The sequence below is a fragment of the Ochotona curzoniae genome, unplaced genomic scaffold (assembly GCF_017591425.1).
Source record: "Ochotona curzoniae isolate NIBS_2020 unplaced genomic scaffold, NIBS_Ocur_1.0 contig_858, whole genome shotgun sequence".
In the NCBI taxonomy this organism is placed as follows: domain Eukaryota; kingdom Metazoa; phylum Chordata; class Mammalia; order Lagomorpha; family Ochotonidae; genus Ochotona; species Ochotona curzoniae.
Genome location: NW_024466587.1, coordinates 124,681 through 151,673, shown reverse-complemented (window position 1 = coordinate 151,673; position 26,993 = coordinate 124,681). Strand labels below are relative to the sequence as shown.

Sequence of the window (26,993 nt, the reverse complement as noted above, 5' to 3'; positions counted from 1 at the left end):
ATGCTGCCTTTCATTTCCTGAGGCGCTGCCATGCTGTTCCCCAAAGTGGTGGCACGGCTGTTCCGCCTCACAGGTCCCCCGACAGCACGGTGCCCCCACTTACTTTTTTCTCCCACGAAGGCTCCAGTTTGTCCATATCCTTGTCAACATTTGTTATTTCCTGTTTATTTTAATTTGTTGTAGCTGCTATCCTTTTGGAGATGAGGAGGTTCTAGTGTATTTTTTTTAATGCAAAACAAAAGTCTTTAAATTAACATGCTTCTTAAATATCTGCATGTGCTTTATGACAAAATATTCCATTTCCTCCTTCTCATACCTTAGGCATTTTAAATGATGGTTTGTGTATTTTTTAAAGATTTATTTTATTTTATTGGAAAGTCAGATATATAGAGAGGAGGAGATACAGAGAGGAAAATCTTCTGTCTGCTGGTTCACTCCCCAAGTGGCAACAGCTGGAGCTGTGCTGATCTGAAGCCAGGATCCAGCAGCCTCTTCCGGGTCTCCCACGCAGGTTCAGGGCCCCAAGGCTTTTGGGTCATCCTCAACTGCCTTCCCAAGCCACAAGTAGGGAGCTGGATGGGAAGTGGGCCTGCCAGGACACAAACCAGTGCCCATATGGGATCCCAGCGTGCTCAAGGTGAGGATTTTACCCACCTTGCTATCATGCTGGGCCCAGTGTATTGGTTTTGCTGCATAAAGCCCACTTCAAAATCAGGAGGTTGAAGGAAGCACAGCATACTGAGCAACATGGACTGGGCTCAGCTGGATGGATCTTCCATCTAGTCAGTTTCACTTAGGGGCCCGGATGGCTGCCGGCTGGCCTGTTTGGAATTCTTTCTACTGAGACCCTGTGCTTCACACCAGCCCTCCTCCAGCTGCTCCACCAGGCTTGTCTACACGGGTCAGCTTCCACCAGAACAAACTGAAGTCACAGAAGTGGCACAGCCTTACTTCCTCCAAATTTTGTTGGTCAAAGCAAATCGCCAGGTCATCCACATTCAAGGGTTGGGAAAACTTTTTTTGTTTTAATTTGACAGCAACAACTGGGGTTCATCTATTTCCTGCTAGGCCTGGCAGTCTGGGGGCATAATACAAAGGTGTTGGGGTGTGTGGGTTGGAATAGTCTGGTGTTTTTGTGGCTGTCTGGGTGGTAACTGTGACAGGGTATGAAGGGACTGGAGTGACCCTTCCAGAGCAGAGAGAGGACCCTTGGGCAAAAACACCATCCCTTGAGGATTTGCAAAGTGCCATTGCAAAGGGGCGGGTTATAGGGGAAGGAGTCACTACCACCTTTTCCCCACGGTGCCCTGACCCCTACAAGTCTAGCAGAGTGCTTTCTCAACAATTTTCATACCAGACAGATTCTGCATTTGAGATTCACACTGGTAAGACTTGCTCAGTTTGTGAATTGCCAAGGCTCTGATTCACACCTGCAGAACTGGACTGTGATGAAAATTATAGACTCCAAGTCGCTAGGTTGACAATGTCAGACTTCTCCCCTCAAATCAGTGGGTATTTGTAAAGAAACAGCTTTTTCAGGCAAGGGTTACAGAGGCCAAAAACCTAGAGTTCACCGTTCGTTTGCCCAAAGTAGCAGTGTCACGGTTACATGCACCTGCCTGGTCCTGTGCTATTGAGAGCATTTTGCAATTAGCATTTCCACGGCCTTTATAAGACGCCCAGCCGGACGCTTCTCCTGGAAGCCTGCGGTGGCCAGATGAGCTTCCCCTGAGCTCCACCATCTTCTTAAGACTCCAGGAAGTCAAAGATTCCACAAAACTGAAGGCTTCTAAAGCCCCGAGCCTTTCTAATCAACACAGATAGAGCCAGATTCAATTGCCAGGGGCTGTGGCCAGGGCAGCCTCGGAGAGCTGGCACTCCTGGGGCTTCTCTTCACTCTGGTTGATCTGGAGAACTTGGAGAAGATTGTCTACTTTTTTAGTTTAGTGACTGCTACAATAATACTGCATAACAAAACACTCAAGCTACAGCAGCAGGAGACATCAAGCTTTTCTTTTTTCTTCCTCATAACTTGGCTGGGATTCAGCTGGTCTTGGCTGGGCCAGGCTGCATTCCAGCAAGTTCAGATCCACTCCATGGAACTTTGTTCTCATTGGATCAACAGCTCTCCGAAGCGTTCCATTTCCATGGAGAATGAGAAGGGCCTGGAGGGCCGGGGAGCCATCCATGCATGTTTAAGGCTTTTGCTCTGTCAGTCTAAGCCACAGGAGCATGCCAAAAATCAGTAGACTAGAAACATAAACTCTTTGTCCACTGGGAAGGCCCCACAAGCTACAGGACAAAGTGAGGTGTGTAATCCTTCTAAAAAAGTATTCCTTTATTTTTATTTAAAAAAATATATTTTACTTACTTCTATTTGAAAAGCAAAGGGGATAAGAGACAGAAAGAGAATGTTTCCAGGCATTGGTTCACTCCTCATGTGGCTGTAAAAGCCAGAGCTGGGCTGGTCTGAAATGAATAGGTTGGAGCTTCCATCAGGTCTCCCAGGTGGGTGCAGGGGCTTAAGCACTTGGACCATCTTCTGCTGCTTTCTCAGGCGTATTAGCAGGATTGGAAATGCAGCAGCCGAGACTCGAACCGGTGTCCATATGGGATGTCAGCACAGCAGGCAGCAGAGAATTCACATATATGCCACTGTGCCAGCCCTGAAACGTATAATCCCAATAGAATGGTGTTAGGAATTGAGCTCAGTGACATTTGTCACACTTACCCAGAGGGGTTTGTGTGGAGGGTGAGAGTTTGGGTGAAATCCAAGTTGTTGGGACAGCAGGGGGCTATTTGAGGATCTGTAGGGAGTGGACCGTTTTGGAATAGCACAGAACCCAGCTGAGGAGCTGCCAGAGCCGAGGAGTCCAGGCTGGGTCCTAGAAGGGAGGAGCAGTGCTGAGAACTCATGATGGAAGTCTCTGCCAGCAGCCCTGCCTGGTCCCTTCACCATCATTGACTTCTGCTTGGGTCCTGGGGACAGCTCAGTGCTTCAAGCAGACCCATGCAACATTGTTGAGGTTCCCTGCTGGAGGAGTTAAACCTGAGGAAGGAGAGGGGCTTTCCCCCCCATCATAAACCTTCACTGTGGAGCTTTGGATCCCCATGGTCCACAGAGCACCTGCAGTGGCTGGTGACAGGGTGGGAGGGAGGGAATGATCTGCCCAGCGGCGGCAGAGGTAGCAGCCTGGAGATGTGGCACCCGGGCAGCAATGTGAATGCCCTTCTATCAGAAGGGGCAGGGACAGGGGGGTTGAGCGGCAGGGGTCTGATGCACTCCCTGGGGACAGTGTCCTGGCTCAATACATCCTCTGACTCATGACAAGATCCCAGCCCTGGTCAGGTGCAGGCACAGTGTGCGGGCCGCCCGTGCAGACTTTAGGGGTCTGACAAGCTCAGTGCATGGTTTCCTTTGTGAAGCCAAGACAGGTGATGTTCTACAATATTTTCAGCAACCATTCCCCTGTTTGCCAAGGACCTCGCATGTCCTCTGTGGCAGGTGCTGTGTTAGGGGAGGTAAACAAGAAGCTCATTATCGAGTGCAGGGGTCATCAGACGACCACCTGTGTCTGCCACCCACTTTTGTAAATGAAGTATTATTGGAACACAGCCATGTACATTTGCCTCTTGGTTTCTGTGGTCGCTTTTGTGCTCCAAGGGCAGGCAACACCGAGTGGTAGGGATGGAGACTGTGTGAGCTGGGATGCCAAGCTGTTTACTTTTGGCTCTTTCCAGTTTGCCCAGACCATTATCTCATGAAAAAGAAACAGAGGAGGCGCCTTGGCCCTGGCGGCTCCGGGGCTGCGCGTGTCGCCATGCGGGGATGAGGCAGGGCTGGCCCGCGCTGGCCAGGACGCGCCCGTGGGATGCCCGCCCGGGGCGCCACGGGAGGAGCCGCCGGCAGCCGCGCGTCTCCCGTGGGCGCTTGTCGTCTCCCGTGGGCGCGCGCGGCCGCGGCAGGAGGGCGGCGCGCCTGAGCCCCGAGGACGAGGAGCTGCTGTTCGACGCCTTCGACGCGTCCTTCAAGGACGACTTCGAGGGGGTGCCCGTGTTCGTGCCCTTCCAGAAGAGGCAGCCCTACGAGTGCGGCGAGTGCGGCCGTGACTTCAAGCACAAGACGGACCACGCGCGCCACCAGCGCGTGCACACGGGCGAGAAGCCCTTCGCCTGCGGCCAGTGCGGCAAGGCCTTCAACTGCGGCTCAACCTGCTCAAGCACCAGAAGACGCACAGCGGCGAGCGGCCCTACAACTGCACCGAGTGCGGCTGCGCCTTCACCTACAGCTCCTGCCTCATCCGGCACCGCAAGCGCCACCCGCGCAAGAAGCAGGAGGGCTCGCGTGCTCCCGGACTCGCCCCTCGCCCCTGAGGCGCCGTTTCCACGGTAGGCAGCCCCACGGAGGGCTCGGCCCTGTGCCTGCAGCTCGGCTCATGGCTCCCGGCACCGGTGGCTCGGTGCAGCCCGGCTTCCTGGGCAGTGACACGCCGCCCTGCCACCTGCAGCCAGCAGACGCAGTGGGCACGTGCCCACTTGCAGCCCGAGTCCCCCCGCCCCCCCCGCCTGCAGAAGCAGCCCACGCCCCCAGGCTGAGCACGCCCTTGTGTCCAGCCAGGGTCCTGGATTCCGTGTCCTCGGGGGACTGTGGGGTAAGAGGGAGGGGGCCTGGCCTTGTGTTTCCTTGAGTATTCCGGAGAGAGATGTCTTCCATCAGCTCGTCCGCTCACCAGATGGCCACAGCAGGGCTGGGCCAGCCGGGGCCAGGAGCTTCTCGCAGGACCGGACCAGGACTTGGGTGGACCTAACCGACTCCCACTCCGGGGCCAGTGGGGCCACAGGCAGCCTGCCTCCCACAGCAGAGCTGGGCCAGCCGGGGCCGGGAGCTCCACCCTGTCTCCCACGCGGGCAGCAAGGCCTCCCCGCACTTGAGCCTTCACCCGCAGCCTCCCAGGGACCCTGGCGGGAACGGGACCAGCAGAGGCGTCAGGTGCAGCGCAAGGCTCCCACTTGTAGCGCGGGGGGTCCAGGTGGTGCCAGCCAGCACGTTATGTCCCGTGCCCAGATGGCATGCACGTGGTGTGGCGCGGCACCAGGCGGTGCTGTCACAGGACACGGCCCCCCAGCCCGCAGCACTGGGACGAAAGCCAGGTGAGCCGAGCCTCAGGGCCACGGGCCCCGTCGCTGCCCTTTTACAAGGATTCAAGTGGAACGCAGGAAGGGAGAGTCGCCCGCTGGGTCACTGCCCAGATGCCGCAGTGGGGCGCGGCCCGGCCAGGAGCTCCAGCCACGCGTGGCGTGGGCGCAGGAGCCATCTCCCGCTGCTGAAGCCCGATGTGGACCAGCTCGGCTGAGCGGGGCGGGGGTCCTGGGAGGACAGCCCAGGCTGGCGTGGCTGCAAGGACACCTCGACCCTCCCCGTGCAGCTGTGTGCCAGCGGGCGCGGGCTGCGTCCGTGAGGCCCCGCCCCAGCCCCTGGTTCCAGGTTTGGGGGTGAGCTGTTAGATGCTGGAAGTGCTTGTGGAGCCAGTGTGGGGGAGCAGGTGGCTGGACCGAGGGAGCTGAGAGCTGCAGACACAGGCGCTCTGGACAGGGTGTCCGTGCCGGCCCAGGCAGACCAGGACCCCAGGGCCCAGATGTGGCCGCGGGGAGCTCGGCCCACGGTGTGAGCAGGGCGAGCCGTGTGGCTGGCAGGCAGGCCCGCTCGGCAGCCGTGGCAGTGATGGGCAAGGGGACGCTGCGTCCACTGTGCCAGGGCTGCTCCACCCTCCCAGGAGCCTACACCTGCTCCCGGGTTCCCCCAGGCGAGACTGGTGACACGCACTAGGCTCCTGCCAGACCGAGCACACCGTTCTAGTTCAAGGCCTGGAGCCCAACACGTGGTGGTGCTGCCGGCGGCCAGCACCCAGCCTGAGTCCACAGGAGCGAGCTGCTGCCACACTGCACACCCCAGGGCTGGATTTAAACCCCGGGGGGTGGGGGATTGTTGGGTGCCCCCTCCGCCCTGGCTCCAGGCAGTTCCCGACACCCTTCCCTGCAGCGGGAGCCGGAGGGCGCTGGCCTGCCTCGGCCTTTGGCCCAGCTCCCCTGGCAGCTGCGACCACAGGGCTAATTGTCAGAACACATGGAACAGAATGTGACTTCCCAGAAAGAGAAACACCCACAGCACTGACCAAAGTCGGGCATTTCCCGGGAGAGTCTGTGCCGATGGCTGGTGAGCTCTAGGGAGCCACGCACGGCCTGTGTGGGCAGCGCGCCACCTGAGGACAGGGCAGGCACAGCCTTGGGGGGGACACTGGGGAGCCTTCCCCTGCCAGGCGGCTCCGGGTGACCGGTACACACAGGTATGCTCAACTCTGTGTGGGTGTAGCAGAGGGCAAGCTGTGGTATGAACAAGTGCAGGTGGAGGTGAGCAGCAACAGGCACAACGGAGATGCCATGCTGTACAGACTGGTCCTCTGTCACCTGGAGCCCCCTCCTCTGGTCCTCTGTCACCTGGAGCCCCCTCCTCTGGTCCTCTGTCACCTGGAGCCCCCTCCTCTGGTCCTCTGTCACCTGCCCCACTCCTCTGGTCCTCTGTCACCTGGAGCCCCCTCCTCTGGTCCTCTGTCACCTGGAGCCCCCTCCTCTGGTCCTCTGTCACCTGGAGCCCCCTCCTCTGGTCCTCTGTCACCTGGAGCCCCCTCCTCTGGTCCTCTGTCACCTGCCCCCCTCCTCTGGTCCTCTGTCACCTGGCGCCCCCTCCTCTGGTCCTCTGTCACCTGGAGCCCCCTCCTCTGGTCCTCTGTCACCTGGAGACCCCTCCTGTCATTTGCTCATCAGGCATTCTGATTGCCCCAACAGGATGCTGATGGTGGCGACTCCCGGAGGCTGCGTTCCCTAACAGAAGATGTCAAGTCTCTATGCTGTTCTGTCCAGTGGCTCCAGGAGCTCCTGGCTGCCCGCTGCCCGGGAGTGGGGCTCTGGCTCTCAGCCTCTGCTCTAGGCCCTGGGAGGGATCCGGATCTTGCTGCAGGAAGTTCTCACAGCCTCAGCAGCCAGATCGCAGCCCAGACCCCACCTGGCTGACCACCGTGGCTGGTGCTGCTTGGGCCTCATCCCTGCTGTCCTGCAGTGTGGTGGGGAGTGGCACCTGGCCCACAAGGGCCCTGACCTACAGGCCCGGGGCTCACCATTCCCAGCAGTCCAGGCGCCCTAGCTCACCGGCCTGGGGCTCACTATCCAGCGCAATGTGGTGGCTGTGGCTGGTGGTTCCTCTTGTCCCAAGCTCACCTCGCATCCAGCCGCGTTGGTGCCGTGTCAGCCGTCTTGCCTGCCGTGCCTGTGGAATTCGTGTGTTGGTCCACTGCCCCTTCCACTCGTCAGTGTGTGTGTCAAGCAGTAAACACTGGTGTGACCCCACTGAGTTCATGGTGTGGTGTGGCCCTCAGCTTCCCAGGGGTCTGAAGGTGCTGGGGGGCAGGACCAGAGCCCCAGCCAAACTCCAAGACACACCCTTGCCTTCCCTGGGACCTCGGTCAGGGCCTGGGGGACGTGCTGGGAGGTGGCCTGAACCTGCGGGCCCCTCCTGTCCATCTTGAGGTCCACTTCCCTGGTGGTTCCCAGGGGCTGTTCATCTGTCACCTGTAGGAGCGACGCCTAAAGCAGAGTTCATCCTGGGTCAGTAAGTCCTGCCCAGGAGTCAGGGGCGCTCAAGGTGGAAACATGGAACTAGACTGACACCCTGGGCTCGGCACAGCTGGCTGGGGGTCCGGGTCCCTGGGGAGTGGACATGGAGTGTCACTCAAAGTCTGTGCAGGCCTGGTGCAGAGGCCTAGCAGCTAAAATCCTCACCCTGAATGCACCGGGATCCCATATGGGCAGCAGTGCTGGTCCCAATGGCCCACTTCCCCTCCAGCTCCCTGCCCGTGGCCTGAGAAGGCAGTCGAGGATGGCCCAGAGCCTTGGGACCCTGCACCCGCGTGGGAGACAGCTCCAACATTTACAGCTGTTTGGGGAGTGAGTCATCGGGGGTAAGATCTTGCTCTGTCTCCTCCTCTCTGTATATCTGACTTTGCAATAAAAATAAATAAATCTTTAAAAAAAGAAAAAGAAAAAGAAACAGAGGAGCAGGCCATGCCAGCACAGCCTGATGCCCTTGTGATGGAAGTGAGAGCCAGGCTTTGGGGCAGTGAGATTAAGGGAGGCTTCCTGGAGGAGGCAGTGTTTATCCCAAGAATTTAAAGGAGAATTTAGTAATTTTGGGCAGAGGTGTGAGAAAAGGCTGTTGGATGGGTGAAGAGAGATGCGAGGAAGGGGAGGACCCTGGAGGAGCTGGAAGCTGGGCCAAGGTGGGAAGAAGGGGCTGGCAGTGTGCTGCAGCCTGAGCACCATTCATGGAGCTGGCATTTGTTGGCAGTGGTGTGTGCTGTGCACTGTGTTAACAATCTGGGTATGCTTTATTCCTTAGGGCCTGGGTTTTGTTGTTTCCGTTTGACAGAAGTGCAAATGGACGCAGCAGTGGAGGCCCCAGCAGGTGCCAAGGCAAGGACTTTCCGCAAGGATCATTCATGTGTGACTGTACACCCCAGAGCGTTAGGAGCGTGTTCTGATTCGGATGCTGCGGTGCACCTGATCTTCCTTGTGGCTTTGGGGGTCCCTGCGAACTTCCCGTCCAGCTTTGTCTCGGCTCCTGACTATCCTGTGTCTGCCACTGCAGGGCCCTGGGAGCTGTGGGTACAGCTCCAGGTTTCATCCATCTTTCTCTTCCCTCATTGAATCTGTGCCCTTCGACCTCAGTCTTGCTCAACGTGATGTTCAAATCCATACCTGGGGTGCGGGGACACTCTGTGACTCAGGGCTGTGGCAGAAGCTCTGGGCAGGTGCCAGCTGAGGGGAACTGGAGGCTGACTTTTCTGAGATCATATTGACCAGCATTAGTTCAAAGATGTAGGGTGGGGCCCAGCGTGATGGCTCAGTGGTTAAGGTCCTCGCCTTGCACGCCCAGGATCCCATATGGGCGCCGGTTCTAATCCCGGCAGCCCTGCTTCCCATCCAGCTCCCTGCCTGTGGCCTGGGAAGGCAGTCAAGGACAGCCCAAAGCTTTGGGACCCTGCACCCATGTGGGAGACTCGGAAGAGGCTCCTGGCTTTGGATGGGCATAGCAGCGGCCATTGCGCTCACTTGGGGAGTGAATCATGGGACGGAAGATCTTCCTCTCTGTCTCTCCTCTCTGTATATCCGCCTTTCCAATAAAAATAAAAAAATAAATCTTTAAAAAAAAAAGATGTAGGGTGGTGGGATCTCCATAGGTTGAAACTCAGCATGGGAGCCACCTGGAACATCACCCGGTTCCATTCCCACCATAACCTGTGGCTATTGGAGCCCAGTCCACTCCAAGAGCTGACGGCCACATCATCATCCCCTGGAGGGACACTCAATGCTGTCCGCTGTTCTCCTTTCCAAGGCGATTTGCAGTATCTGCTACGTGGATGCCGTGATGGGCAGAGAAGCAGGTGCATGAGTGTGTCTGTGGCTGTCTGTGTGAGCTACACACACACACACACACACACACACACACACACAGAACCAGAGGACCAGACCTCTCTCATCAGAATCAGTTTGCAAACTTCATTTCTTTAGGATGAAAAGAAAAGAAAATGATTATTAAGATATCAGTGGGACTCCATACTGGGAACTCAATTACCCTGTTCACACAGGGGCACCCAAGGAGGGACAGGCACTGTGTTTGATACACGCTTCCTCTCAGCGCCTCTCCTTCCCGCCCTGCCCCCACCTGCACTCCCTTTTTATTATTATTCTTTTTTATTCCTCTAAGCTTGTTTCTCTTGAAATTTCCACCTTGTGGTTGTATACTGCTGACTTCACATTTGCTGTGGTGTGAGCTCCACATCTGTGAATGGATGACAGGAAAGATTAATAGCCCTGCTCTCTTCTCCTTGACTGTGGGCCCAGCGAATGAATAAATAAATAAACGAATGAATGAATGAATAAATAAATAAATAAACAAACAGAGCTCCAATCCCCTAAATAGAGACCCAGCACCGGGGAGAAAACTGCATTTTGCTGAATCCATTCTTTAAGGAAAAACCCAACCTCTAATGATCTCTGCTTTACATAGTCGGCAGTTTTTCCACAAAACATTTTATCGAGACGCAAAAGTTTGGGTGAAGGGTTGGCTCTCTTGTTCTTGCCAGACAGAGGGCAGGGGTCCCAGCAAGCCCACAGGCCAGGCTGGGTTGGCACAGAGCATGCACTTCTGATGAGAATGAGCCCATTGCCCGCCCAGACTGGCTTAGGTCAGGGACTCGGGTTGGTAGATGGTGAAGTGAAGGCACAGGGATGCCACAGGGGTCCCAGGAGCAGTTCCTGCACAGACCAGTTGGCGGCAGCATGCAGGATCCCTTGTCAGCCCCCACAATTACCCACAGAAGGAGAGATGATTCCCTCCCGCCTGCACCTTGCTTGCTTCCAATTCCTGTGAAAGAGGAGCTCAGATGTACAAGTACAGAGCTCAACCTTGAACATGTGTACCAGTTGCCTGGGGAGCTTGTTAAAACGCGCATTCCAGGGGCCGGGGCAAGTGAGAGGCTGGTACCGTGGTATAATGGGTTAAGCCTCTGTTTGGTTTGAGTCCCTGCTGTTCCAGTTCCAATCCAGCTCTCTGCTGATAAGCCTGGGAAAGCAGCAGAGCCTGACTCAAGTTGTTGGGCCCCTGCACCCATGTGGAAGACCCGGAGGAAGCTCCTGGCTCCTGGCTCCTAGCTCCTGGCTCCTAGCTCCTGGCTCCTGGCTCCTCGCTCCTGACTAGCCCAACTCCAGCCTTTGAGGCTATTTGCGAGTGAACCAGCAGTTGGAAGTTCTCTTTCTCTCTGTCCTTCTTTCTCTATATCTTTGCCTTTAAAATAAAAACGGATCTTAAAAAAGAATGCATGATGTGATTCAGCAGGTCTGGCTGGGATGGGGCAGAGGTTTGTCAACTCCAACAACCAGGTGATGCTGGTGTTGGTGGTCCAGGGCCCACTCACACATAGAATCACTAGGGAAGTGGCAACAACTTGGGTTCAACCTCCTGCTTTGTGGAACCTTGTCTGAGACCTCACTGTTCAAGCATCCCTCTGTGCTTGGTGCCAGTGCCAGACCATTGCCTGGTGCTTAACTTCTGCTGTTGCCATGGCCAGACCCAGCCAGCACATCTTCCTGGACCAGGCTTGGAGAATTCTTCCCTGGCTACCTTTCACTGCACCTACAACAAAGTCTATTGTTGGGAGCTGCTGTGGCTGAAGGCCATTGCAAGCTAGAGACATTGAAGATATCCTCAGACCCCAGTCAGGCTGACCACAGGCTGGGGGTCAAGGGCAGTACATGCTGGTGGGAGGGGGTAGTGAGCTGGGAGTTCTCTGCACAGTTTGGGGGGGAGGGGGTCGGTCAGGAAGCAGCAGATATGCATCTTAACTTGCCCACTGCTAGTCCATCAGTCCACCTCCCTTTCTGATATGAAAGCAGAGGTGAAGCCAGCTCCGCAGGAGCCCGTATCTGTGATCCCTCTAACTCAAGTAGATGTGGTCCAAGCAAAACTAGCAACTTTTCCGAAGGCAGATTGGTGTTTGGTCCCGGGGGTGATGAGGGCAGTGAGTGAGTTAGGAGGCCCAGCTGACCCAAACCTTAACCTTCCGTTCTTTCTTACCACTCAGCTGGGTGTCTGGCTGGTTCTGGTCTTTGACTTCCAGCTGTGAGTCAGGCTATGAAAGCCTGGTTGTGAGGGTGTCAGTTACCTGAGAGTGTCTTCCTCCTTAGCTCCCTGAAGTCCTGCTCAGGCCACTCTGCCTTCCCCAACTGAGCAGTATTTATAGGACAAATAGGGCAAAATAGGATAAGTAGGCTAAAATAGGATTTATGTGTCAGGGACTCCATTTGCTCATCTGTTAAGTGGGAAACCATGGGATGTGGAAGGTAGTGCTGGAGTTGGGGTCTCGTTACCTTACAAACACCCCCAGCTGGGCAAAAAAGCAAGTCCAAGGCCTTTCCCGGTGGGCCTACTGGGTCGTGTCTGACAAGCTAACTGTGCCTGGGCATATTCACGGAACAACTTCCATGAAATACTCTACAAAAAGTCTCTAATAAGAAGAAGTCGGGAAATTTCCTAGTAGTTTTCTCTTGAATAGATCAATGCATTTTTGTTTGATTTTGCTTTACCCAAGTTTGTTTGATCGTGTGACTTTTTTTCCCCCCAGACTAACACTTATCAACAACTGGAGTTCCAGCTGTCCCCATGACTTGAGTCCTGTGGCATGACTGCTGATGTCCAGAGGCAAGGTCTGGCAAGCTGGGCCGCCTGGGTTTTGTGGGCCAAGGTTTTTCACATTGTAGTCCCAGGCTGCAGGATTCTTCCTTGTACAGTGAGAGATTTCTGACTCTATGACTCTGTGGGGTGCTAGCTTCCAACCCCTGGGCATCCTGGGCTGTTTCCTTGTACTTTTCTGGCCTTCATCACTGCTGGCGACCTTCCCACCACAAGAACAATCCTCTGGCTGAGTCCTAGGTAGTGAACCAGAGGATGAAAAATCTTTCTTGTCTCTGTATTTGTGTCTGTGTTTGTTTTTAAAATAAGATTAAGAGAAAAGATTGTCCCCTTCTCCTAGGGGGTACTGTAGTGCCAGCTGTGAGGAGTTGCTCATGGTTACTCTTGGTGGCTTTTCTGTTACCACCAAAGCCCTGGGACCTCTGGAAGGCAGGGAATGTGATCCTCATTGCTCTGAAGTAGCTACACGGTAATTCTTTTTTTCTTTTTAATGGACATCATTCCCATTATTTTTGACTTTTCTCACTGTTGACTGAGTTGACCATACCTGTCATGGTATAGACTCAGCTGTTTGTGAGTCCAGATGGTCTTTGTCAGTTGCCCACTGACAACTAATACACCAGGAAGGAGATCAGAGGGCCGAGGATGCCCGTGTGCTTGGAAGCAGCAAGCTGGACGTGGCATTTCTCAGCTCTGTGGGCTGGGAGGGGCCCCCAAGCTGAGGCCTTTTCAGGAGCTGTTCCTGACTTGCTCTGCTTATGGCCACCTTCCTGCTCTCTTGCTTTACCTGGCACTCCTGAAGCAAGTCTGAGCCATGCCCCTTTGCCCTCGGTGATGTGTCATCACCTCTTGAAGTGGGTGATGTTCTTATCCTCACATTAGAGCGGGAGAACTTGTCTAGTGACATGGTGGGAATCTGGGAGTCAAACCTAGACAGTTTGTCTCTGTATTTTCTGTGAAAAGGGCAGGGACTAATGAAATGAGCTGGACCTTTGGCTCAAAGGAGAGGGGACAATCATCTGCGCTGGGAAAAATGTGTCTGTATAGAGGGAGCCCCAGGTGTTCCAGTGGACATCACAGCAGGTGAGTGAATGGCAGACCCAGCAATTAAGTCCACTTGGACTCTTCCTAATATCCGATATGGCTTCCACATGTCGGGGGTGGATTGCATGGCTGCCTTGCATATCACACTGTTCTTAGATATTGCAGGGCTTAGAGCACAGACCCGAGTCCTGGTCTGGAATCCCTTCCACTCATGGAGCTGTCTCTGCCCAAGACTGTGCCTAATTTTCTTTCCGTGCTTCTGCCTTGCCTGTGAGGGGCTAAGACTCAGAGAGTCTTCCAAATCCTATTTCCAGAACAAAACAGTGTTGGATACTTCCATACTGTGCCTTGCAGCCTGAAGGAAGTAGAGTTTGTTGAACTTTGTTGAGGAAGACACTGAGGTTATGTGAGGCACAAGGCTGGTTGTTCTACCTCACACCTATGTTAGCAGGTGCCTTCTTTTACTTATGGACATCGAGGCGATGATTTTTGCTGCCTTTCACATCTTTATGCACATGCTCACCCACACATGCATAGCAATGCTGCCTTCTACTCACACTCACGCGTTCACTCACCTCTAGCCATCAAGGTACTGCTGGCCTTAGGCACAGATCCATCTTTCAGTTCTGGACTTTCCACTGTGATATGGGGTTTTGGTGGGTGGGTGCCAGGAAGGCTGAGCTGTCACTTTGAATTGCAAAGTTTCCATCCATCATGCATAAAGGGGCCTCCGTGAGTGGCCACAGCCTCCTGCCGTCCCGTGGCTCAGGGAAATTAGACAGCTTCAGAGTCCCTTATGAAAATGCAAAGTATTACCGCTGCTTTTTGACTAGTGAATTATGCATCTGAGAGTGACAAATTCCAGGATGCTGCCTTTATTAGGGACTCAGTGCCAGGTGGGTGGACAGTGCTGTCTGCTGAGCTTGTGACAGAATGTTTAATAACTTTTTTTTTTCTGACGGCGCTTCCCGGAGGTGGTGTTTATAATATGTATTCCCCCTCCTTGCATTATATCAAAACATCGGTACTGGAGATTATTGCTCTATGCATTTGGAACCCCTTCCTGGATCAAAGGTCAGTATCACTATAAATGAATGAAAGAGATAGTTTTTTAGCCAACTTGCTTCATGTGCCTGTGACCTTGACGTTGATTTTTCAGAGTGCCATCCATTTGGAGGAGCCCACTCCCATCTGAACCTCAGGCCTGCAGGTCAGGGACAGTAAATGACATCCCTGGGCAGATGGGAGAACCTGTTGTGGTGCCCAGGGTACTGAATCCTTTCCTCTGAGGGAGGAGGCAGAGGGGGCTCGTGGGAAACAGCTGCATCACATTGGAGCACCTTGCTTCTGAGGGAGCTGTGAGCAATTTATTGAGACAAGTAGGAGCTTCCACAATGAGCCTGGTTTTAGGCTTATCTCCAGTGCTAAGGTTTGGCAATCTGTGTTCCTGCAGGGGGCGCTACAACAAGTATCCTTGCCTAGCTACCTGCAGGACCCCTTTGGTCTTACCACTTCTCTGCTTTACAATCTTCAATGGCTTCCCATTGTTTGGGGCCAACATGTAAATTCTTGAGCCTGCCTTGAATGGTTTTGCTGATCTTTTGCTGCTGATTATCATGGCTGATCTCCTTGTGAGTCATACAGGGTCCCAAACTTCAGTTGGACTGTGAAATCACAGCTCCCTGCTATATAACCTTGTGACTCCCTCAATGTGTTGGGCCCTTCATGACTTTGCACGTGCTGCTCCCTCTGTCAGGAATGTCTTCCGCTTGTGTATCTGGAACATCTTCATCCCTACTTTGGGGGCTGTCCTCTTTGTTTCCAAAGCAGACAAAACTGAACTCCTCACTACCTCCTTATATCTGGAGGTAGCACCTGTATAATTATAGCAGCTATCCTTTTAGATGAAAATGACTGATTTATCTTTCTCTTCACTTGATTCCTACTGCAGCCCTAGGTGCTAAATGAACATTGGTTGATGATGAACATCTGGGGTTGCCTGGCATAGAATCCTGGCCAGATTCCTTTGTGCACGTACACACTGAGCCTCTGCTACAGCTGGGTATCACTGACACCTGAGCTTTGGACTCCAGGAGCTATTTGCAGTGATGTTTTGAGCATGTTACTTAAGATGTCTGTGCCCAGTCCCCTCCTTTGTAAAAGCAGATGATGGCAGCATTCTGTTCATGGCAAGTTTAGTGAGAATTAAGTGGGTTGACTTGTGACTTGTATCTAGCATATCAAGAATGGCCCTCTTAGTGTAGGGCTGGTTTGCTGGAAGACAAGAGAATAGAATAAATAATAGAATAGACAATAGAATAAATGTTGGCTGTAATAATCATAATTATAAACACTAATATAGCCATGATAGATGGATATCAACAGAGCTATTATTATTATTATTATTGTTCGTATTCCTTGTTCTCCTTGAACTGCTGGGCCTCCAACCTTCCCCGGCTGCTTTGCCCTATGCTTGGCAGATGGGATGCGGATCATTTTAATTAGGTTTTTTTGGGCTGTTATATGGGTCATAATTGCAGCCATTACTCATTTTCATGGGGTTGCTGACAGCCTTGATGTGGACATAATGAGATCTTGATGAGACAAGTCCCCTATCTAAAAGACCCCTGTGGAGGGGCTGGATCTGCCACAGGGACAGGATTCTGCTGAGGCCCCAAAAGCAGACATTGGGTTGATTCCTGCCAAAAGACAGTGGATTCAGGAGTCCCTCACCTTACTTAGCTGTGTGCACCATGATCATTCCTGGATCCCCAGGACCATGGACAGTGCCCAGCACAGAGGAGACTGGAAAGTTTGGCTGAGCAGAAGCCATGCTTGCAATGCTCAGGAGGGCCACACAGGGAGTGTGGCTGACACTGGTGTCTCTTAGTCTGAGCCCTGGGACTGGCTCAAGCTGCCCTGAGCAGAGGCTTAGAGAGGCGTTGGTATTGGGGAGCTGTGGTTTGGTTGAGGTTTGCTCCACCGCATCAGTGCAGTGGTCTTTAAGAAAGTTGAATGTTGTCTTCATTGTGAGACTGGATTGGTTCTCGGGGATTGCCTTTAGAAGCAAGGCTAGACTGGCACCTCTTCATGGTCTCTCACATGCTCCTTCTGCAGATGCCCACTGCCGCTTTCCACTTTCTTGCTGTGAATTGAAACTGAACCAGGCTCTCGCTGGAGGTCAAGGAGGTACTTGGGGTTCCCGAGCTTTCAGAATTATGTGCCAAAGTAAACCCTTCTTTTCAAGAAAGTTTTTATCTTATCTATCTACCTATCTATCTATATATACAGTGTGTGTGTGTTACCTACTTGCTCACTCACTAAATGTTTGTAACAACCAGGGATTGGCCAGGCTGAAGCCAAGATCCAGGGTCTCCATCTGGTTCTTCCACATGGATCATAGAAGCCTCTGCATTTGGTCCACTATCTGTTTTTTCCCATGTACATTATTAAAGAGCTGGATCCCAAGCAGAGCAGCCAGAATGTGAACTTAGACTCTGATAGGAGATGCCAGTATTGCAAGCTGTGGTTTGACCCACTGTTCAAAACACCAGTTTCTAAAACTATTGAAAAATCACACAGTTTCAGGTATTCCATTCCAGTCACAGAAGGTGGACCAACAAAAGGGAAAAGGTTGGGGCAGGTGCCTAGCTTGATCTTCTCTGGGAGCCTCAGGTCTTTGGATCAGTGTTTCTGTAGGCTTGGCATAATATGTGTTGTTGTTTAGCAAATTGTCACTTACCTGTCCTTGGTGGTGAGCAGTTCAATTCCCCTGCCCTGATCCAATTGGGCTTGCTTATGCAACTTGCTCTGGGCAATGAAACACTACAGGAATGGAAACCTGAAGAAGCTACAAATATGCTGGGTGCTGTGGCGTACTCAAAGCCTGCAGGTGCTCTGGTGACTTGCCATCACAATGAACTGGTCCACTTCAGCTCCAGAACAAATGGGTGTGGGACAGGTCTGAACTCAACTGGCAGCCTGAAGTTAAACCCAGCTGATGTTCCAAGCAAAGTTGCCCCTGTGCTTGGCCTGGGGTAGCTCAGCCCAACGTCTGCAGCGCAGGAGCAGATCAAGCGCTCGCTGGTGAGAGTCCCTGAGTGCTGGGGCATCAATTACGTGGTGTTAATGCAGTGGTCAGTAGCTGATGCTACAGGGCCTGGGGGTGGGAGGAGGCAGCTTCTTTGGAAAGCATTCCAAGGCTTCCATGTCAGTTTATTTATGTTTAAAAATTTTATATATTTTTTATTTGAAAGGCAGATTTACAGAAGACACGTGCACATACACACACACAGAGATAGAGCTAGAAAGAGAGCTAGAGAGAGAGTGCGTGTGGGGAGGGGAGAGGGAGATCTTCATTCCCCTGGTTCAAACCCACGATGGCCACAATGGCCAGAGCTGGGCCAGACTAAAGTCAGGAGCCTGGAGTTTTTCCCCAGTATTTTATACGGGTGCAAAGACCCAAGCTCTTGGGCTATTCTCCCCTGCGTTCCCAGATGCATTAGCAGGGAACTGGGTCATACGTGGAATAGCTGGGACCAGAACCAGCACTCATATGGGATGCTGGCAGAGGCTTAACTTCATGTATCACAGCACTGCTTCCGCCCTGTCCCCCATCAATTTATGGTTGCAGTGAGAATTTGGTGAAAACAGATTTTTAAAAACCCTCTGGACAACTAGAGATGACTTCGTTCCCTAGGGGATGTGTGACAATATCTGAGGACATTTCTGGATGTCAGGGGGCAGGATACTGACATGTAGTGTGTGGAAGCCAGGGATACTGCCAAGCATGCTAGAATCCAAGGGCAGAGCCCCAATTCAGAGAACTGTCCCACCCAGAAAGCTGACAGTGCTCTCTGTCATGTGGCTTGCCAGCACCAACCAGCCACCCTTGTCCCTGTCTCCTTTCCTGCTGCCATCCTCCCTTTGTCTCTCTTTGCTATTTCCTGCCTTCACTTCCTCTCTCTCTCCCTCTTTTCTTTCCTCTGTTGCTCACTTTCTCTCCCTTCCCATCTTCCAAATGAGAGAGAGCTCTAGGGTGAGTAGGGGATTGCACACAATATGGATCAAACCAGTAAAATAGTAATGGTAAATACCAAGCAGGCAGATGGGCTGATGGGGTGTGCCTCTCTGAATGGCTGAGCTAGGGGAGAGCTGCTCCTTCCTGCTGTGGGAATAGCAAATATGGAGGTGCAGAACTAGGAAATGGCTTAGTGCCTTCCAAGAAGCAGGGGGAGCTTCCGTTTGGGGCAGGAGGCATGTGGGTCATTCCTAGCACAGGATAAGAGTCTGCTGAGTGATTTATATGACCCATATCTGCCCTGTGAAATGTCCAGAAAGCTCTTCAGATCCTGTACTCTTGAGCTTCCAGACTTAAAGCCAAGAAGTCACCTCAATGCCACGTTCAATCCATTTCTTCCACAGAGCTGCAAGCTCACAGGCATTCAAAGCAATAGAATTGGCATGTTTTTATTTGAACAGCAGAAATCTTTGACTGATTCTGTTAAAATATACTGGGTAAAGTGAGGTTTGACCTCACCATGGCCTTCTCATCTACTCTGGTAGGCTCAGCTGGATGCAGGTACTGGGCCCTGTAAAATGTCCCGGGTCCTCCTCATGTCCACCCTAGCTCCTTCCAGTGCAGTCTCCATGGGAAAGCCAGGATGCTCTGGCTCCCTCTGCCCTGTGGATGACATGTAGACTTCTTGCTAGGGCCTGCAACGTCTCCTATGATCTCTCTGACCTCAGCCCCTGCCATGGCTCTGGGGACATCAGGGATTGGCTCACATCTTTTCTGTGCCAGAGGGACTCTTCCTCCCTGGACAGTGCAGGCACTTGACCACTGCTCTTATCTCAGGGTAGAGTGAACTTCCTGCACCTGGGCATTTTCAGGCTTGCTGTTTGCTCTGACCAGAATGTTCTTCCTTGAATACTTTTTGAACAGTAGATATCACCCATCCTTTGACTCTCAGAAGAAAATCCCTTCTCCTTGGAATAAGCTTTTTTTTAAATCACCTGCTGTTAAATCTTCTGATGCTTGGCTCTCTGGTTCTCCATTCCTGTACCTTGTTCATGTCACCTGTCCATAGCACCTGAACCAAACCAGCACAATTCTCCCTTCAAACTCACTTGTTGGGCCTTGGTGCATTTGGCATATGCAAAGTGCTCAATAAATATTTACTGAATGCATAAGTAAGAAGAATAAATAATGCAGTAGCCAGAAGTCAGTGCCATGGCTTAGTAGGTTGGGCTTTCTGCCTGAGGTGCCAGCATTCCACATGGGTGGTAGTTCAGGTCCCAGCTACTCCACTTTTCATCCCTCTCCCTGCTTATGGCCTGGAAAATCGGTGAAGGATGGCACAAGTCCTTGGCTCCCTGCACTCACATGGGAGACCTGCCTGTAGAAAGCTCTGGGCTTCTGACTTTGGGTTGGCTCTGCTGCAGCCATTGTGGCCATTTAGGGAGTGAACCAGTGGTTGGAAGATCTCTCTCCATTTCTCCTTCTTTCTCTGTAACTTTGACTCTCAAGTAAAATGAATAAATCTTAAAAGAAGACAATGCATTAGTCATTGTGATTTAATGAGTGACGAGTCGATCATCGCTGCAGAGCTGTCCCTATGTGAATCTGAGCAAGTGGGGGGGCAGGAGGACCAGGGTGCATGACCAAGAGCGGGGCAGTTTTGCCCACATAAATTATGTCCTTCTTTCCCCAGTTCATTCACTGAGGCACCCTGGAGTGTGATCTTATTTGGAGATGGGGTCTCAGTGGAGGTGACACAGGCAGATGAGGTCTTCTGGGTGAACTGGTGTTTTAGTGAAAGGGGAGATTGGGAGAAGAGCACACATGATGAGAACCCAGTGTGAACAGCAAGACAGAGCCTGGGGTCAAGCACTAGGCAGCATTGCCTGGAAACCCCGGGAGCTGGGAGACAGCTGTGGAGTGGGTTCTTCTTTCCAGTCCGTAGAAGGAACCAATCCTGCCGACACCTTTACATTGGTAAGATGGAGAATTTCAGTCACAAGGCCACCTGCCCAAGGGTCTTTGCGATGACCAACCTAGGGGAATAACAACGTCAGGTTGGAAACAATGAGCTTGTTTTGGAGAACTGTGGAAAGGGTTTCAGGCAGGGGCTGCATTTGGGTGGGGAGTGGGCTGGGCTGGGGCTTGGCAAGGGGTGGGATGTAGGACCGATGCTTTTACATTGTTGATACTCCCTGGGGTCCTGATGAGGTGGTAATGCCCTATCCAGGCTGGTGCTGGCCTGGTACCCTTTCCCTGGTGCCTTCATGATGTGTGTGCTGGGCTGCAGGGTGGGGCAGGGCAAGGAGGGTTGCCAGGGCCTAGGCATAATGAGGACATGGGGAAGCAATGCCGTGAAGCTGGCACAACCTGCTTTCCTGGAAGGGAAATGAAGCGGCTGCTTGGTTCCAATTCTTCAGCTGAGTCCCCATCCCTAATTACCACCCAGGCTGTGCCTCTGGGCGGCATTGGCCTGGTCCATCTGCAGCTTCCGAAAGCCCCAGGATCCAGGCCAGGTGTGGATGGGTGGGTCCTTGTGGCCAGTGAGCAGTGAGAAGAATTTAATTAAAGAGAATTACTTTGATCTCTACTGGAACGTCCATGGCCCCACAGCCAACCTGGAGCAAGGCTCCCTCTAATCGGGCCTACAGAGCAGCACTTGGGTATGGTGGGTATGTGTGTCCAGGGTGTGTGCCCATGTTTGCACATGTGTGGTATATATGTGTGTGAAGCCCTGCATGTGCACATGTGGGTTATCCTTCACATATATGTTTTGCATCTCTATGCATCTCTGGGTGTGCAGGTGAGTTAGCTGGAAACACATGTGTGTGCATATACACACGTGTATAATCATGAACTTGAGTATGTTTGTGGGTGAGGAGTAAGGGCAAAAGAAAATTGATGCTCAAGTGGTGGGATGCGTACAAGCTCATATAACCTTTGTTCTTCACCTGTGATAGTGGGAGTGTGTGTGTGTGTGTGTGTGTGTGTGTGTGTGTGTGTGTGTGAGTATGGATACACAAACAGGGCTCCAGCATTGGGTTTCTGAGGCTCTGTCCAAAGGAAGGTGAGGAAATGAGTCTCAGTGAAGAGCTCAGCCAGCCCTGATGCCCTGCTTAGGTTGCTGGAGTGAGGGCAGAGGCTGTGCCACACTGTCTGGGACACAGTAGGAGTTTGGCTCTGGGCGGGGAGGACAGTTCATGGGGATGGTGGGTGTGCCCTGTGCTTCCATTGGGGACTGTGGTCTCTGGTGACGCAGGGCTGGGGCGGGGTGTTGGTGAGGAGGTATACATATTTTCAAAAAGTTCGTGGGAAACGGTTATTATGAAAAACCAGGCATACATTAAAAAATACTTTTGCAATAAAATAATCTTTCAGGAAAAAACATTATTCAAGTGGAGGGGGAAGAGAAAGAGATCCTCTCCTCTACTGATACCGAGCTGGGACTGAAGCTGGGAGCTGGGCACTCAGTCCAGATCACTGCTGCCCCAGGGTACACCTCAACAGGAAGCTGGAACCAGGCGCAGAGTTGAGACTTGTCAGGGTACAGACAGAAAGAACGAGGACGTCCACGGCCCGGCCCGTGTGAAATACACTTGCCTCGTGTGTTTACATCTATCGGTCTCCTGCCTGGTGTCTCCGTCGGAGGGCCCCAAGCCCAGAGCGGGACCCAGTCCCCTTGGGTCTTTCAAAGGGTGAAGGGATCGATCAAGGGGAAGGAGGAGGCCACCTCAGGTCCCAGAGCCCAGCAAGCCCGCACGCTCAGGCATCTGCAGGTGGAGGGGCAACCCCACGGCTGGGCTCAGCCACACGCGGTAGGGTGACCCCACGGCTGGGCTCAGCCACACGCAGTAGGGTGTCCCCACGGCTGGTCCTGCCACACGTGGTAGGGTGACCCCATGGCTGGTCCTGCCACACGCGGTAGAGTGTCCCCACGGCTCTACTCAACCATGGTGGCAGAGCTCCTGGACCGAGCTAGGCTCAGCTGGGTGGTTCTTCCCCAAGCAGCAGGAGTGGAGTGGCCAAGCAGCGTGCTCCACGTCTCCCTCCAGCTCCGTGGAGACCAGGAGGCTGGCTGGAGCAGGCTTCTGCAGGACAATGACCCAAGAGACCATTGCGGCCCCTCAGGCCTCAGCTTGGAACTGACACGCCACACCAGCACACCACTGTCTAAAGCGAATCCCCTGACCGCGTCTCGAGCCGAGCTTGGGGCAGTCTGTCACAGCTCTCGGCTCGAGGCGGATGAGGAAGTGAGGCTGACTATTCAGAGTTCTGCAGGAAACTTCCATGTTCCGACACCTACCACAGGCCAGACACTTCACACGCATTATCACCATTTTTTTCCCCAAAGTCTGTGATATTATATATGTCTAGAGATGGACAGAGTCTCAGCAGAATCCTGAAGAGGCTGTCTCCTGTGAGGACCCTCCGTGCAAAGCGCACTCTCATCCCAGCCCGGCACACACACGTGCTGCAGGCACAAGCAGGAGCCAAGCAGGTCTGCCCGGGGGGTGGGGTGGGGGGTGCCAGGACACCACACACACAGGGCGGCTTGCCAACAGAAACACCTGCCACCACAGGAGGGTGCAAGGCCCAGAGCCACGACCCAGGGAGGAAGCATCGTCCTGGCTCCTGTGTGGTCCCATTCCTGCTGTGTCTTCACACCCTGGCAGGGACCCCATGCTCTCCGAGTTCTCTCTGAAGAGGACATGGCTCCATTAGCTAATTGCCTTGGCAGGGCCCACCTATTGCCTTGGGGGTCGTCATGGCAACACACACGTTCTGGAAGGACAACTAAACTCAGCCCACAGCACATAATGTACAAATGCACACAGACGGGCCTGACACCATAGCCTAGTGGCTAAAGTCCTTGTCTTGAACACACTGGAAACCCATACGGACACTGGTTCTAATCATGCCAGGCTCCACTTCCCATCCAGCTCCCTGCTTATGTCCTGGGAAACCAGTTGAGGATGGCCCAAAGCCTTAGGACTCTGCACCCACATGGGCAACCTGGAAGAGGCTCCTGGCTCCTGGTTCTAGCCATTACAGCCACTTGGGGAATGAGCCATCAACGGAAGACCTTCCGAGTCTCCGTCTCTCCTCCTCTCTGTATATCTGCTTTCCCAATAAAAATAAAATAAATGTCTTCTAAAAATGAAAACAGCAGCATTTCTCCACTTGATATGCAGCTGGGGCTTTGCCACCGGGGGGCTAGAACTTGGACGGACCTTTGCCACTGCACCTGTCGGGGTGGGGTGGGGGAGCCGCGAGGCCATGCCCTCTGTGCCCGCAGGGAAAGCCTCGGGATACTCCCCTGTCAGCTGCAGACCCAAGTGGGAGGAGCGGCATTCCTGACAATGCACAGTTCCCGCCTTCCACAGGGCACCGGGAGGCATGCCCTCCCTGGGCCTCACTGTCCACCCCCCACCCAACCCGGCGGGATCCTGAGACCAACAAGCTACCTCATCCGGGTCCTCAGTGCTAGGTGGGCATCTGGAGATGGGCTGTCTGTCCTTAGGGGAGCTCGCAGAGATGGCCTCCACTGGAGGAGGTACAGAGCGACAGCTGGGGACCACCCAGCAAACAGGGCGGAGTGGGCAGCCCAGCGCAGCTAAGCAGGACGCCGGCTCAGCTCTGACACCCAGTGCAAGTGGTCACGGGCCCCAAGCCTACGTGGACAGAGCCCATTGTCCCTACACGACAGAGGCCACTCACTCAGTGAAGTCTCTCACACACGCACACACACACACGAGTGGGTGGCCCACCACACAAGGATAAGCCCACCACTGGCCAAGAACCCTCACAGGCACTGTGCCCAGCAGGAAACCAGAAGGACCCAGTCGGGCCAAGCGTCCAAGTGCAGAGGGCACAGCAGATGTCCCAGCCACGCACCAGCCGAAACACGGAGGCCACGGGGCCTGGCCTCCATCCGGCTGCCCTGGGGCTGTGGACCCCCCAAAACCCACAGTGCTGCAGTCCCTTCTGTAACCCACACCACCCTCCTGCATGTGCCAAACCATGACTGGGTACGTGGAATGGCTGACATACCCGGTCACTACAGGGGCTGTGTAGGTGGCAAGGACCTGCGCCTGCATTTCCTCCTTCATCCTGGGTCGGCTGGAGGCCTGCAACCCTACAGCCCACGCAGGTTTGAGGCTCACTTTGCAAATCCAGGCAGTCCCACTCTGCAGATCCAACCAGGCACCTCAGGCCAAGCCCCATAGTGAAGAAACACAGTGAAGGGATGCCCAGGAGGGGAGGAGGGGGCGAGCGGGGAGGGGTCGGGGGAAGGGAGGAGGGGGCGAGCGGGGAGGGGGGAACCAGACTGAGTCTGTCAGATGCTTGTCTAGGTAATCTACAAATCATTTCAGATTTACCCAATATTGAATTTTAAAACGACAAACAGAAATAAACAAGAGAAAGGGGACTGCTGTCTTAGCTACATTACTTAAAATGCATCAATCATTTTCCTAAAGATTTGATAAGAACATAGTAAAACTCTCGCCCTATCCTGGGCTGGGAGCAGCTCCTGGCCCGGCCCCTCGGGCTGAGCCCTGGCAATTTAAGCTGCAGCTTCATGTAAATGTTTTATATACATGCATACATATTCATACGGCTTAAATTATACATGCATTTGTTGACCAATAAATTGGCTTTATTATGTTAGTGGTCTCAAATAGTTTTACTCAGAAGCTACTTTTGAAAATAAATTTTTAATTGAAAAAGTGAAAATACAACATGTTTATGTCTACTAAAACACACATTTTAAATTCTTTATAAATTCTTTATCTGAACGTTAACACATGAAAAGAAGTCCTGTAATTCCCTTGGCACACATTCTCGGGTCTCTCTGGCAACGGGAATCGGTCCCGGTGATAAAGACATTCGTGTTTGCATCCAGCAGGCTGGGGTTCGAGGCCCAGCCGGGGGTGCAGCACCTGCCCCCCCAGCACAGTAACCCCGGGCTGCTGTGGGCGTCTGAGGAGCAAATCCACGGAGGGGTGCTCCATTGTCAGAGAAGTTGTAAGAGTTTAGAATAACCGCCTGATTCTGCTTCTGTATATTGCTTTCTGCTGAGCAAGAGTACAGCCATGTTAGAACAAGTATAGAGAAGTCATTTCATGAAACAAGTAAAGTTTTAGTTTCCCAGAAATGAGTCAGACAATTACAGGAATAAAGAAGATAAAGAAGCAAGGCCAACGCAAGAATGTAATGGATAAGAAAGTGACAAGGAATACAGACTGTCAACAATTGAGAAAATATACAAAGTTAAGGGACCCCCGGACTATCTAATCTAAAAGTGAGAAATGCTGACTGTTATGCAGAGTTTATGATTTTGCCCTATAAAAACTGTTCCAAAATGTTTGTGAGGCGCGCAGAGTCCTGGGTGCCTCCAGAGACTCTGTTGCCCATTCGCGAATGCTCAATAAAATCCTCATGCTTATTGCAGCCTCTGCGTTTGCCTTGTTTTGCCAATGACGGTGTGGCTCCCCTCCACGGGGTTGGACTCTCCCCGAGTCTAACATTTTGGTGCGTTGGCCGGGAATGGAGCGACCGTCTTCAGCAAACAACTCTGGCAGAGGGAGGTAAGACCGATCGGAAAGTGTGTTTTTTTGTTTTTGTGTTGTTCTGTACTGTCCTTGCCCCCCCCAGTCTTTGAACGGTACCGGTTTGATCTTGTACGCCGGGGGACGCTCTGGTGCCTTGCAGACGGGGTGAAGATCATGTCACCCTCGTCTGGCCTTGTACGCCGGGGGACGCTCCGGTGCCTTGGAGACGGGGTGAAGATCACTTCACCCTCGTCTGGCTTTGTGTGGTCGACCTTCTTGTATTTTGTATCGGGCCCTTAGGAAATCTTGCATCGCGCGAATCCTGTTTGTGTCATTTGTTTTGTAATTATTGTGTGTGGTCTTTTGTCTTTAATTATGGAACAGACTGTGATGATTCCCCTTAGTTTGACTCTTGACCATTAGACTGAAGTTAAGGACAGGGCTCACGACCTCTCCCTCCCGGTTAAGAAAAGATCTTGGCAGACTTTCTGCTCTGCAGAAGGGCCCTTTTCAACTGGCTGCTTATCATCCAAGTAGTTTAAAGGATTGTTTTTCTAACAGGTCCAAGAGGCCACCCTGATCAGCAGCCTTATCCTGGTTTGAAATCTGTGTGGGAATCCCCCCATGGATCTGTCTCTGGTTTTCCCCTTGCCCGGCACAGGTACCGCTGTGGCTGCCCGGAGGTCAACAGATTGACCCAAGAAGACTTTTATCTGATCCTCCTCCTGTTTCACTCCCTCTGAGGGACCGGCTGCGGGAGTAGGCAGGCCGGGAACCCCAGACACCACTGTGGCCCTCCCTCTCCAGGCATTTAGGCCTGAAGGGACAAAAGGCAAATAGATTGCAGCCTCTGCATTATTGGCCTTTCTCTTTCTCTTCAGCAGATTTATATAAATGAAGTTAACTGTCCTTTTAGAATCCCTGGTCTTTTCCCACCAGCCCTCCTGGGACGACTGTCAGCAGTTATTACAGACTCTCTTCACCACTGAGGAGAGAGAGCGCATCCTCCTAGAAGCCCGGAAAAATGTCCCAGGACCTGATGGATGCCCTACTCAATTGCAGAATGATTGTAAAT

At 53.0% G+C, this 26,993-nt stretch overlaps 1 pseudogene; it reads left to right on the top strand.

Moving 5' to 3' along the window:
• Positions 1–3,829: 3,829 nt before the first annotated feature.
• On the top strand, positions 3,830–4,374 carry LOC121164586 (annotated as a pseudogene).
• Positions 4,375–26,993: the final 22,619 nt, after the last annotated feature.